Source organism: Dipodomys merriami, unplaced genomic scaffold (genome assembly GCF_024711535.1).
Source record: "Dipodomys merriami isolate MVZ:Mamm:240054 unplaced genomic scaffold, mDipMer1.0.p SCAF_2, whole genome shotgun sequence".
In the NCBI taxonomy this organism is placed as follows: Eukaryota; Metazoa; Chordata; class Mammalia; order Rodentia; family Heteromyidae; genus Dipodomys; species Dipodomys merriami.
Genome location: NW_027203381.1, coordinates 57,793,563 through 57,808,350, shown reverse-complemented (window position 1 = coordinate 57,808,350; position 14,788 = coordinate 57,793,563).

Sequence of the window (14,788 nt, the reverse complement as noted above, 5' to 3'; positions counted from 1 at the left end):
CTCCCCATTGTTTGATTGATTGATTGTTATAAAGGTGATATACAGAGGAGTTACAGTCACTTAAGTCAGGTAATGAGTACATTTCTTTTTGGACAATGTCACTCCTTCCCTCACTCTCCCCTGGTTTTTCCTCTCCCGTTTCCAACCACAAGCTGTGTAGTTCATTTTCAACATAGTGTCTAGTGAGTGTACCACTAGTGCATTCTTTCACCCTTTGTTCTTCCATTTCTGTGACCTCTTTGTTTTTTAATACAAGCATTGTCTTTCTTTTGGCAATATTTTAATAGCCCACTGAGCCCACTTGAATGTATAGTATACTATAAAATGCATTAAACTATATATATTTAAAGAAATATCAATATATCAGCCGAGTGCTGGTGGCTCATGCTTGTAATTCACGCTACTCAGAAGGCTGAGATCTAAAGATCAAAGCCAGCCTGAGCAGGAAAGTCCTGAGACTCTTATCTCCAATTAACCAACATAAAACTGGAACTGGTGCTGTAGCTCAAGTGGTAGAGCACTAGCCTTGAGCTGAAGAGCTGAGGGACAGCGCCCAGGCCCAGAGTTCAAGCCCCACAACTGGAAAAAAAAAGAAAAAGAAAAAAGAAAGAAATATCAACATCACTACTGAAAATGTTTAATGTTACCATTATATAACTTTGTAAATTTTAATTTAAAATTAAAAATGTCAAAGAAACACTATAATTGTTAAACCTTCATTAACTATTATTGTCCTAAATTTGCTGCCTTAAAGTTTCATGACTTTTCACTACTAGTGGATATTCTTTATCCCTAAGTTTCAATAAATAAAATATATTTTAATTTATAAAACAATAAGGGTTTAGATTACATACCATATGAAGTAGCATGTACAACCTAGACATGAAAGTTGTGAAATAAAGGTTACCAAATCCTTTAACCTTTATTCATAGTTACTAGTATATATACTATATATATATATATAGTATATATATAGTATGTTTTTTATTGTAAAAATACTGTAAAGGTTACAGTTACATGAGCAAGATCATGAGTACATTTCCTATCTAGCATTGTTGCCTCCTCCTTTGTTTTTCCCCTACCATCCCTTCCCTCCCACCTCCACAAGTACCTCCCTGTTACTAATGTATATTAACAAATGATAAACATTACAAAGTTTAAAAGCCAGATTATGCAATTGTTTGAATTCTATATCTTCCAGGAATATTATTAAGCACACCAAAAAAAAAAAAAGGAATAGAAAAATAAACAGAAAATCAATACAAACATGAGATCCAAACCTGTTCCTTCCACTTACCAATTATGTGGCCTTGGGTGTTACTTAAAATCTAAGCTTCAGAATATTCATCTATTAAAACTTAGAGGAAGGCTGGGAAGATGGCTCAGTGGTAGAGCGCTTGCCTTGCATGCCTGAGGCCCTGGGTTCGATTCCTCAGCACCACATAAGCAAAAAAAGAAAAAAGCCAGAAATGGCGCTGTGACTCAAGTGGTAGAGTGCTAGCCTTGAGCTGAAGAGCTGAGGGACAGCGCCCAGGCCCAGAGTTCAGGCCCCGTGACCGGACCCAAAAAAACAAACAAAAAAAATAAAACTTAGAGGAATTTACTGACTCCTTCACGCATATGGGGGACAAAGACCCAGCCTTGGACTGGGAAGATTCCCGGGGTGGGGCAGATAAGGAGGGAGGCAGAGCAGAGAAGCACTGGAGGGAGAGAGGACAGAGTGGACAGTGCTGGCTTCCCTCACCAGACAGGTTGGTGGAGGCGAGCCCCAGGTCCGATTCCCCTCACAGGGCCCAGAGGGGCAGCCTCTCCTTGAGCTGGAGCAGTGCAGCAGCAGGGAGTGGAGACCCCGAGGCATGGATGGGAGCCCGGGGTGGCCACCCGCAGGTAGGTGCGGAAGATGGTCTCCGCAGGCTGGCCACTATCAGGGACAGACTGGGCAAAACAGGCACTGTGGGCAGATTCATCTCCAAATCTTTCCTAAGGCTTTCTCAAATCCACTGTTATCTCAGAAGCCTGTTTGTAAGGGGAACGTTCACTCTGAGCAGGAAGATACTGGGTTTTGTTTGTTTGTTTGTTTTCCTGTTCAAAGGCTTGAGTTCAGGGCCTGGACACTGTCCCTGAGCTTTTTCATTTAAGGCTGGTGTTCTACCACTTGAATCACAGCCATTTCTGGCTCTTTGGTGGTTCATTGGAGATAAGAGTATAATGGTTTTTTCTTCCTCAACTAGCTTTAAGATCCTCACATCTCAGCTTCCTGAGTAGTGAGGCATGAGTCACCAGCTCCCAGCCAGGGTTTCTTCTTACTCTCAAAGAGCCTCAGATCAAGAGCATCACAGAGCAAGTAAGGCTAAAGGTCCACCAGGGAGTCCTCAATTCATATAGAATACAATGACTTCCATAGACTGGGATGCGATCATCCCATCGATGCCCAGGAGCTCCTGCCCCCCTCCCATCTGAGTGACATTTCCAGGGGAGTCTGCCATCTTCCACCTTGGCCCTTGCCCATGTCACATCGCATGCTGTCCACAGTAAGGGAGGTCATTGTTAGGTTTTTAAAAAGAGGTGGCCGAGTAAGAATCACCACGCATGTGGTATTCAGATAAAGGGTAGGTTTATTCATTGTTCTGGCTGGCACCAGGCCATGTGGGCCCTCCACGTGGCTGGGAAAGGCCTGGGAAAGAGGGTGTGTGGGCCTTATCTAGGGTATGGACGGAGAAAGGTGTGACCACATCAAATTCAGATGTAACCTCAGCGGATGCAGATGTGACCTCTTCCAGGTGTGCCAGTTGCCTAGGTAACACAGGTACTGGGCGGAGACTTTGCTGCGAGGAGGGTGGAGTCCGCTCACCATCCAGGAGCGGACTTTACAGTCATGAGCTCAGCACGGAAGGGATCTCAGTCTCCTGTCCACAAAACTGGATTCTCCCTCTCCCCACTGAGCTTTTTTAATCAATTTTCATTTCCATCATATAAAAGCAGGGTACTCACAGTTTCTTAGAAGCAGACAGCTTGACTAGTAATTCGTATATGTGTGGGCTGCAGCATTGATTTTTATGTTGTTAAAAACAAGAGTGAGTCAAGGTCATTATAGGAATATTAGATATGACTCAAACATGAGTCAAGAATGATTGGAGTCATTCCTGTTTTCCTTCTCAGTTCTCCAGATGTAGAATGTTGCTTTAGATGAGCAAAACTTGAGTAGATGGGCATTCTTTTCTTTTTCTTTCTTTTTTCTTTTCTTTCTTTCTTTTTTTTTTTCTGTTCCTGAGGCTTGAACTTAGGGCCTGGGAACTCCTTGAGCTTCTTTTACTCAAAATTAGTATTCTACCACTTAAGCCACAGTTTGTTTTTTTTTTTAAGTTTATTGGAGGTAAGAATCTCACAGATCTTCATGCCTGAGCTAGCTTTGAATGGCAATCCTCAGGTCTCAGCCTCCTGAGAGCCTCTGATGACCAGCAATTGAGCTCAACGTACTTATAATTACATATGTTTCCATTATGATCAGTTGATCCAAATTTGTCACATCACTCCATGGCATCCAGTTATATTAACTTGCTGGTTTAAATGTGTTAGCTATTAAAGTTTAAAACTCTATCTGTAAAAAAAAACCAACACAACTGGACTTGATCTTCCACAGGTGAGGACTGTTTATTGAGATAGAACAGGGAGGGACACAGCCTTCCCGGGAGTTTGGAGACTGTGCCAAGATGTGGGACAGGAGTTGGGTTTTTATGAGGTCTGAGTAAGGAGGCAGAAGTTAATGAACAAAACCTTTAGGTCTAGGGCGGGAGCGCCTTTGCCGTGAGGCCCACAATGGAATGTTTACGACCAGGCTTAGGTAGATTGCCCTGCCTGTGTCAGGCAGTCTGGGCATATCTTTGGTGGCTTGCCTGATGTCAGTATGTACTGGGGAAAACAGGGTGAGGGTCAATCCTTCACTATCTATCTATCTAGATGTCTGTCTGTCTTTTTTGTTTTTGTTTGTTTGTTTTTCAGTCCTGGGGACTGAACTCAGGGCCCTTTTTGCTAAAGTCTAGCACTCTACCACTTGAACCACAGTGCCACTTGTGGCTTTTTTCTGTTTATGTGGTACTTAGGAATTAAACCCAGGGCTTCATGCATGCTAGGCAAGCATTCTACCACTAAGCCACATTCCCAGCCACTATTTTTTTTTTTTGGTGCCAGTCCTAGGGCTAGAACTCATGGTCTGGTGTGATTCCTGAGCTTTTTTTTTTGCTCCAGGCTAGCACTCTACCACTTGAGCCACAATTCCACTTCCAGCTTTTTGGTAGTTTATTGGAGATAAGAATGTCATAGACTCCCCTTCCCTGGGCTGGTTTTGAACCATGATCCTCAGATCTCAGCCTCCTGAGATAATAGACTTGAGCCACAGCACCCAGCTTAAAACTATATTTTTAATTTGCCAGTAATGGGCTTTAATCAGGGCCTTGTACTCTCTTTCATAGCAAGCCAGCTCTTCTACACTCCTTTGACTGTTTTTTGGAGAGTAATCAGAAGTCCCATCATGCCTTGAATGTAGAGGGGCTCAGACCACATCTCGGTTCCTGGTTTTTGAATACTGCTTGAGTTAGCTGGTTACTTCCTAGTGAGAGGCTGTGGTTAAAGAAGTCACAGCAGAGTGTGCTGATTTGCCCCTAGTCAGATATGTCATCCAGGCTCCAGGCAGGCGGGAAGACAGTTAAGCCAAGACTGGGGAATACATATCCTATTTGGAAGCTCTGTGTTGAGATCAGTAACAAAATAGCTTGTTTTAGTAAGAAACTGTCAAGGTTCGAGGTGTGGCTCAGTTGGTAGAGTGCTAGCCAATGAGTGAAAACATCAAGTACTGAGTTCAAGTCCTGGTCTCAAACAAACAAAAGCCAGGTGCTGGTGGCTCGTGCCTATAATCCTAGCTACTCAGGAGGCTGGGACATGAGGATGGCAATTCAAAGCCAGCCCAGGTAGGGAAGTCTGTGAGACGTATCTCCAATTAACCACCAGAAAACTGGGGGTGGCACTGTGGCTCAAGTGGTAGAGTGCTCACCTTGAGCTGAAGAACTGAGGGACAGTGCCTTGAGCTGAAATCTCAGAGACAGTGCTCAGGCCCCAAGTACAAGCTCCATGACCAACAACAAAAAAAGGAAGCGTTTACAGAAGAAAATTAAGTTTATATCATTCCAAGGCCAGAGAATCTGCAGATTTGGAAAGGTGACAATATTTGGTCAAGATTTGGTAAGGAGTAGGAAAGTACAGCTTTTGTTGGCATTGGGGATTATTCTAAATATCAAAATATAAAGCTTGCTTTATTGTCTATTGTCTGTATTTTCCAGTAACTTCTACCTAGATTTTCTCTTTCCAGTTTCTCTGCATTTCTAATTCATTCTCCCCAAGCCAATATTCTCCTTACTTCTTACGTTGTACATAATGAAAGCCATAAAATCAAGAAAGTAAAGTTGTTTTCTATTGTGAATAGGGCTAGGTGTCAACCAGTAGCAATATTAGTGGCATTTGTGAGCCACTGGTGCCTAGCAAATTGGAACATTTTTATATTAAGTATTTACTTATACTTCCCGGAAATCTTGAAAATGTTTTCCTTGTACAAACAAGAAGGGTCAGACCTAGAGCATGAAAGATACTTTGTTCATAATGGATTGTGACTGCCCTAGACAGAAGGTGGTAAGAAAGATAGGAATGAAAGGCTCAAGTAGGAAAGTGTAGGAGGTTTGCTCTAGCACTACAACCCCTTAGCCCTACCTGCTCTACAAGTAATTTCTTCCCTGCTTTGGAAACCTGAATAACCTTAGGCAAAGGCTGAAGGGAAAGGAAGAAATGGAGAAAGAGATAAAGGTAGCTAGAAGTACTGGAGTCAATGGAGAATAGGGGCTACGGCAAAGGAAATTTGGAAAACTTACTCCAAGTCTAAAGCTTGTTTTTGTGATTTGAAAGGGTTTAGCCAGGAAGCCAGTTAGCATTTGGCAGCATCAACAGTGACTGGTACTAGAAACTGTTCAGAGCAACCAGCCTTGTTATAGCTGCTTTTCCAATCTGGGAAGCCAGGTGGCGCAATGTCCAGCGTCCCTTAAAGCAAGTCAACCACAGGTGTGCTCCTGAACCTGTGGGGAAGGCCAGATACCACAGTGGCTTATCCGAGAAGCAAGTGAGATCCAAAGACTGAGACAGTAGCAAATGAGATCTTAAGACCTTTGATTTGGGACAAGAATACAAGGCAGAGATTTAGGGGATGAACTAGAAAAATGGGTTATTACATAAAGGATAGTTCTCTGCTTCTGGAGGTGGGGCTGAGAATGACTAAGTAATTCAGCAGAAATTGAGTACAAAGTCTGAGGTGCTGGACTCTTGGCTGACCAGCCAGAGGACTTCCAAGAGAGACATGCCAGCATGCCATAGATAGAATGGGCTACCTTCCAGCTGTTGGATGCAGGAAAGGAGAGTTAGCTTCAAGCCCTGCTGAAGGGGCTTGCTTGCATTGATTCTGTATCTTGCTTTTGTGGAGGGTGACTGAAAATAAAATATGTAAGCCTATAGATTGGACTAAAAAGCAGATTCAGTTGCTACGATATTGAGACAATGAAGGCAGGAAAAACAGGACATGGGCCCTCAGTTTATCTGGCTTCAACCCTTCCTGAGCTCAGGTAATCTCAAGTGCTATTATTGTTGCTGCTTCTGTTGCTACTTCTGATAATAAAGTTAATGACAAATGTGCTGAACGTTCACAGTGCACCAGCATTGTAATCTGTGTGTTGTCTTCCTTGTCTTATTTCGCTCTCTGAATAAGTATGAAATAAGGAGGCTGGGTCTTACAGCCATACTGGTGCCTACCACCCAGTGCCAAAAAGCCTAGAGGTGGGAGAGGCCACTCATTGAATGTAGAAGCCTACCTAAGCTCAAGATGAGCTGGGGGGGGGGCTCTGCTCCAGAGAAATGTAGACGCCATCGCCTTAGGAAAGCTTTGAGTAGAGAATGCTCTGATTCTGCGTTGATTACCTCCCTAAATAGCTTGAATCACCCACTTCTGAGTAGCCTCTAAGTACAACCCCATATGGAAAGTTGAGGCCTATCTTTCTAGATGGAAAAAGTTCTGCTGGTACTTGAGCTTGTACCTGAGTATGTCCATATAAGGTTTGGCATCTTTTCTTCATGGTGAGGGAAGGTGAAATTCCCCCCTCTCCAGGTGAGGGGCTTACCTGAATCTCTAGAGAAAGGGGCAGGTACTTAGGCAATAGGTTATTAAACCCACCAAAAATCCAGTGCCTGGGACTGGGAGTTTCCTGTGAGACTGCCACCCACCCCTCCCCGCCCCCCACTTGATCCTATTTAGGCCCAGACCAGCTCAGACACCATTACACCATGCCACATGCCTCCCTGTTTGTGTCCTGTCTCCTGTCTCTTCTCCAGTCACATTGGCATCCCAATTTAAGCTCTCCATTGAAGCTGAATTGGTTTGTTGTTATAGTTTTTTGTTCTTTCTTTCCTCTCTGGCCTCTATGGCTCAGTTTTCTAACAGTGTTAAATGTATTTGCTGACTGCTGGTCTTTGAGACAGGAATCCACCATGCAGTCCCCAGCCTTTTAATAAAGACACCGAGATTCAACCTCTCTGTTACACTATATTAGACTTTGCCAGAAAATCATGCAGACATCCAGGTACAAAGAACAAAGAAAAGGTTTATTGCCTGTAAAGGGATCGGCAAGACCCCTTCCCACAGGAGAAGCGTGAGAAGAAGTGCGGGCTATTGTCTGAAGTGACCTATATAACCTACTGAGGCTAGGAGGGACTAGGAGGCAGAGACCCTGGAGTGGATGTGTGGATTAGGGTTTATGGCTGCTGCTCAAGTAGTAGATAAGGGGTCTTGCAGCTGCCCAGACTTGAAGGTCTGGGTCTAAGGGGATCTTGTTGCTGCTTTATAGCTTCCCTAGAGGAGTGCCATCTCAAGGTAAAGGAGGGTTGGAGGCTGATTAGTGACTGCCTTTACTAAATGGGCCTAGTGTTGCCTAGGAAAGGAGCATGCTAAGCTGTGGAGAGGGGAAAGAGTGTACTGAGCTATGGGAAGGGAGCTCATTGGGCTAACACTCTCAAAATGTGGCTTCTCCATTTTCTCACCTTACAACAAGTGTACGATAGAGATATTGGATATTAGTCGAATTCTTAGAGTGAGTGGGTACCTACACAACTCATATGACCTTTCAACCCTCCCTCTCAGAAAGCTTGCTTAGGCGGCATGTGTGCATACACTAGTTCTGTCTTCATGCCAGGACAGAGACAGTTTAGACTGTGCCTGCTTCTCCTCTCCCATCTCCAGCAGGCTCCCAAGAGTATAGTTGGTCATGTTTACTACCTAAGAAACCATTCTCTACAGCCACAGGAAGTACCAGTCTCCTACATCTTGTGTGTATGTGTGTTTGTGTGTGTGTGTGTGTGTACTGGAGGCTTGAACTCAAGGCCTGGGTGCTTAGCTTTTTCCACTCAAGGCTGGTGCTCTACCACTTGAGCAATTTTACTTCTCGCTTTTTTTGTTTGTTTGTTTTTGGATCCTGTCATGGAGCCTGAACTCTGAGCCTGGGCGCTGTCCCTCAGCTCTTCAGCTCAAGGCTAGCGCTCTACCACTTGAGCCATAGCGCCACTTCCGGGTTTTTTCTTTTTGCTTATGTGGTGCTGGGGAATCGAATCCAGGGCCTTCAGGCATACAAGGCAAGCGCTCTACCACTGAGCCACCTTCCCAGCCCCTACTTCTGGCTTTTTGATGGTAAACTGGAAATAAAAGTCTGTGGACTTTTCTGCCTGGGCTGACTTTGAAATGTGATCCTCAGTTGTCAACTGTCTGAGTAGCTGGGATTACAGGCATGGAGCCACCAGTGCCCTCCATACCTTATTTCTCTCAGTATCACAGGAACATCCACCTTGGGTTCACTTATTTCTAGGATTCTTAGGCATGCAGTCAGGACAATATCTCTGAATTTGAGCTGTAACGGCCTCAACTATTGTTGAGGACTCCTGTGATCCCAGAGTTGCCTAGAAAAGATTTCTCAACCCAGTACCCATGACACTTGTTTGGAAGGTATCTTAGGAATTATAATAGGGTTGGAGGCATGGTTCCATTTGGAATCCCAAGAAAAAGAAAAAGAAAGAAAAAAAAGAGTTATAGGATATTTGTAGCATCTCTGATCTATCAGTCACCAGCCACAACCCCCCCTCCAATTGTAGTCACTAATAATGTCTCTAGATATTGCCAAAGTTCCCCTTGGGGTAAAATTGTAATTGAGAACACCTAGTAATGACAGCTTAAGATCCTAAAAATTTAGCACTTCATCTTAAATGAGAAAGATTCTTCTAGCTTTCAATGTATTAAACATGCCATTCATTAGTCATGAAAAGAGATTAGGTATATGCTTTATAGAAACCTTTACTATGTGCAAGACAAAATAAGAAAAAGTTATTGCCAGAAATGATTCTTCTTTTATTCCCGTATTGGAGCTTGAACTCACGGCTTGGGTGTTATCCTGAGATTTTTCACTCAAAAGTTAATGCTCTAGTCCGTGAGGCACAGCTCCACCTTGGCTTTTTGGTGGTTAATTGGAGATAAGAGTCCCACAAATGTTCCTGCCTGAGCTGGCTTTGAAACACAGTCCTCAGATCAGCTTCCTGCATAGCTAGACTTATAGGTGTGAGCCACTGACACCCAGCTGGAATTTTTTAAAATCTTCTCTCACTCCATGATCTGGCTGGCAGGACAGTTTCTCGCTTCTCTCTATAGAGCATGCAGTATGTTCAATGAGCTGGCACTTGACAATCTATTGAGAATCAGGCCTCTTAAGATTGGCATCCACTGTCCCCTTGGGGGATCAGACATGTTGACTGAGCAATAAAAGGTGAAGTGTCATCAGCAGGGCCAGGACACAATCCTGGGTTCCAGTACCCAGGTGAACTACAATATCTGACCCAGGCCAGCCAGCATATCTCATACAGCACAGTCAGCCTTTCCTAAAAGGGTAGAAAGCTAAAGTAAGGAGGCTGAGATCTGAGGATCAAGGCTTAAAGCTAGACCAGGCAGAAAAGATTGTGAGATTTATCTCTCCAACCAACTAGTAGAAAACCAGAAGTGGAGATGTGGCTCAAGTAGTAAAGCCTTGCACAAAAAGTCAAGTAACAGTATGAGCCCCTGAGTTCAAACCCCAGTTCTGGCACCAAATGAATGAATGAATAAATAAATAAATAAATAAGTATAAATAAGACTGTTTCTCTGGCAATTGTTCAGTGCCATCAAACCCCTTCTGGCTGATCACCTTTTTAGTATTCTCATTCCTAGTGTGGCATTTTCTAGATTATCCTTTGCAATGTCACCTGTGGAACTCTTTTGAAACGCCAGTAGCACCTCAAATGTTTCCTAGTTCCCAGTGTCTATGGTTTTGTTATTCTGGGCCAGGAGAATTCACATTTCCAAGTTTCCAGGTACTGCTGGCAATGGTGGTGGTGGTGGTTCTGGGATGCATTTAGGAGGTACTCTGCGGTCTCATAGGCTGAAATGCAGATCCATAGCATGGAATAAAAGGCATTTTCAGACAGTTTGCTCCTATCTCTCCATTGCTTTTCCCTTGAATTTTGTCTTCTAATTAGAATTGTTCAGGGCTGGGAAAATGACTCAGTGGTAGAGTGCTTGCCTTGCATGTATGAGGCCCTGGGTTCAATTCCTCAGCACCATATAAGCAAAAAGAAAAAAGCTGGAAGTGGCGCTGTGGCTCAAGTGGTAGAGCGCTCGCCTTGAGCTGAAGAGCTGAGGGACAGCGCCCAGGCCCAGAGTTCAGGCCCCACAACTGACCAAAAAAAAATAAAAGAATTGTTCAAAAGTATCTTTAATACGCTTCAGAATTGCCACATGTGCTCAGGCCTAGTCTTCCAGCCCTAAATCAGAATCTTCATCTCAAATTAGAATAATATGCAGTTGTGCTCCAGTTTAAACTAGGTTCATAGCTGATTCTAATACAATTAGGCCTTGCCACACACCCTCACCAGGTGATATTTGATTTTACTCCTGTATATTTCTCTCAACCTGAAATATAACTTCTAACCATTGTTCTTCTGGCTTATTTGTAAGTTCTTAAAGATTCAACCTGACCCACCATTCAGTTTTCTATGAAGAATCACGCAGGTACAGGTGCATGTGTACACATTAACTTTATTGTGATCTGTCTCTCTTTTTTTTGATCTATTGAGATTTGGCTTCACACTTGCTAAGCAAGTGCTATTACTGCTCAGCCATGCCTCCAACCCTAATTTTATTTGTGCCAGTCCTGGGGCTTGAATTCAGGACCTGGGTGCTGTCCCTGAGCTTTTTTGCTCAAGGTTAATGCTCTACCACTTGAGCCATAGCGCCACTTCTGGCTTTTTTAGTGGCTAATTGGAGATAAGAGTCTCACAGAGTTTCCTCCCCAGGCTGGCTTCAAATGAGATCCTCCGATCTCAGCTTCCTGAGTAGCTAGGATTATAGACGTGAGCCACAGGTGCCAGGCTTTCCAGTTCTGACTTTTGTCTATTATTTTTGAAATAAGATCTCACTTCTACCCAGCATGCACTTGCACCACTTAATTCCAGTGGCTTCCCAGGAGCTAGAATAACAAGTATCTCTTGAAACTTTTCTGTCCAGGCTGGCCTCAAACTATGCTTCCAGAACCTATCAGCCCCCTAAATAGCTAGGATTACAGGCATGAACCACCAGCACGGGCAATTCTGATCCTTAAGTTGAAAATGTCTCATTATGTGAATATTTCCTCAATTTCTTTTTAACCTCTGAGAGAGCAAGAAGCACATCTTTTTTGGAACCTCAGAAGAAAGAATGAATTATATTACTGTCAACAAGTGTTTGTTGACTATCACTGTACTGTGTCAAGTAACACAAGTACCTTGGGCAGACATAAAGAAGGTGATTGATGATGGGTCACATTACTTATTTACTATAAGAAATGTTACCTATATCTCCCCTCCTCCACCTCTGCCAACCCAAACCCTGTATGGAAAGAAAGAAAAGTGGCCCAGGAAGTGGAGCTGTAACTGAAGTGGTAGCATGCTTGCCTTGAGCTGAAGAACCCAGGGACAGTACCCAGGCCCAGAGTTCAAGCCCCACAACTGACCAGAAAGAAAGAAAGAGGGGGGGGGGAAGAAAGAGAGAAAGAGAGAGAAAAAGAAAGAAAGGAAGGAAGGAAGGAAGGAAGGAAGGAAGGAAGGAAGGAAGGAAGGAAGGAAGAAAGGAAGGAAGAAAGGAAGGAAGAAAGAGAAAGAAAGAAGCTGGGTGCTGGTGGCTCACGCCTGTAATCCTAGCTACTCAGGAGGCTGAGGATCTCGGTTCAAAGCCAGCCCGGGCAGGAAAGACTGTGAGACTCCTATCTCCAATAAACCACCAGAAAACTGAAAGTGGCGCTGTAGCTCAAATGGTAGAGCACTTGCCTTGAGCTGAAGAGCTGAGGGACAGCGCTCAAGCCCAGAGTTCAAGCCCCACAAACAATCAAAAAATAAACATAAAATAAATAAAATAAAGAAAGAAAGGAAGGAAGGAAGGAAGGAAGGAAGGAAAGACGTGAGGTTCCTGTTGGTGGGCTGGGATTGAATGAGGGCAGGTTTGAGTTGTAAATTATGTACATGTTTGTTAAGATAGCTGCCCATTATTTTGTATATTGGAATAAGGATGTCTATGAACTATCATAACTAAACGTAAATATTCTAAAACATACTACTCTTGAGACTCTCTTTAAAGGTTGTTTTCATTGAAGGTATTTGGCTGGGAGCTAGGAGGCTAAGGTGCTTGAGTCCTGGCTCTTCAGTGACCTTTGTGTGATCTTGGGCAAAACACATAACCTCTCTGTGCTTCAGTCTCCCTGCCTTGTAAAATAGCAGTAATTACCTCAAAGGGTTGTTGTAGGGATTAATTTGAGATAGTATCTATAATGCACTCAAAGTTCTCAAAGAAGGTGATATATAAATATAAAATATTTATATAAATAAATAAATTATAGATAAATAAATTATTATTAAATAACTAATATCTATTAAAGGTGATTTATTTGTGGGGAAAAAAGATGGTGGCTGAAAGGCTCATGGGAATCCTGAGGCCATGTGAAAGAAGTCAATGGAATGAGTTCTGCTTGTTCCATATCTTATATACAACAGCACTTTACTTACAGCATTCATAGCCTCCAGACTTCTCTCTCCCAAGAAATTCGTGCTATACTCCCAATGTACAGAAAACTTAGGTGCACAGAGCAAAAATAATCTCATTCACTATCCACCAAAGTAGGAATTGGCAGAACTCAGATTCAAAGCCAGATTAATCTGATTTCTCTTCTTTTGCTCTTTGCTCTTTTCCATCACCAATAGCTACATAGTCTATAGACCAGGTCACTAGATTTCTGCCAGAAAACTCTTGAGCCTAGTCAAGGCTTAGATCCAAAGGTAAAGCACAGAGGCATTTTGCAAGTTTTGCAAATCACAGGCACTGATACCTGTCTCCCCAACTTATTTCCAGATAACACTGTGAGCTCCATACTTGCTGGCCCAGTTCATCTGGGACTCAGGGAGACCATTGGGACATAGCTATCCCCTGACTTCAGCAGAATATGATGGCAGAGAAGAAGAGTGAAGAGCACCACAACCCAGAGGGATGAGGGTCATATGCAAAGGTCATTTGGCCAGGGCTGAGGAACTAGGAGTTCAGAAGCCAGAAAAGTACTCACATCACAGGATGTGGATCAGAGCAAGCTAATGTGGTGCCTTGGAATAGGGGAGTGGAAGAGTACTGGGAATCTGAGAAGCACCTGAGAAATGAGTCCCATGGATGCTGTCACAGGCGCGGGCTCTGCTGCCAGCTCTATAGAATTACAACAACCCCTCACTTGTCACTTCTTTCCACCTCATTTTTCCCATCTAAAAAATGAGGGGGTTGAACTAGAAAGTCTGCAATTCTTCATGTCTACTGCCACCCACCTAGAAGTCTATTTTGTACTTTAGGACTCAGCCTGTGTGAAAAATGGATGCTCTCTAGGCTTTCACATTTTGCTTTTTAAAAGATTCTATAAACTTATAAATGGGTTTTCAAACTAAAAAGAATTAATTCTAGTCCTAGGGCTAGTACTAGAGCTGTCCCTGAGCTTTTTTTGCTCAAAGCTAGCACACAGCTCCACTGCCAGCTTTTGATTTTTAATTGGAGATAAGAGTCTCATGGACTTTCCTGTCTTGGCTGGCTTCAAACCGTTATCCTTACATCTCAGCCTCCTGAGTAGCTAGTATTACAGGCATAAGCTACCAGCTCCCTGCCTTAAATATATTTATGAGCTCTACTTCACAAATGAAGAAATGTAAACTTGTAAGGTTAAATAACTTTCCCAAGGTTACTCCACCAGCAAATGATGGAGTCAGATTAAAATACAGGGCTGCAACCTGTACCCATGGCTCATGCCTATAATCCTTGCTATTCGGGAGGCTAAGATCTGATTATCTCAGTTTGAAGCCAGCCCAGGTATAAAAATAAGTCCATAATCAGGCTGAGAATGTGGCTTAGTGGTACAGTGCTTGCCTAACATGCATGAAGTCCTGGGTTTGATTCCTCAGTACCACATAAACAGAAAAAGCCAGAAGTGGCTCTGTGGCTCAAGTGGTAGAGTGCTAGCCTTGAAAACAGAGAGGCTCAGAGAAAGAAAGAAAGAAAGAAAGAAAGAAAGAAAGAAAGAAAGAAAAGAAGGAAGGAAAGAAGGAAGGAAAAGAAAAGAAGTCCATGAGGCTC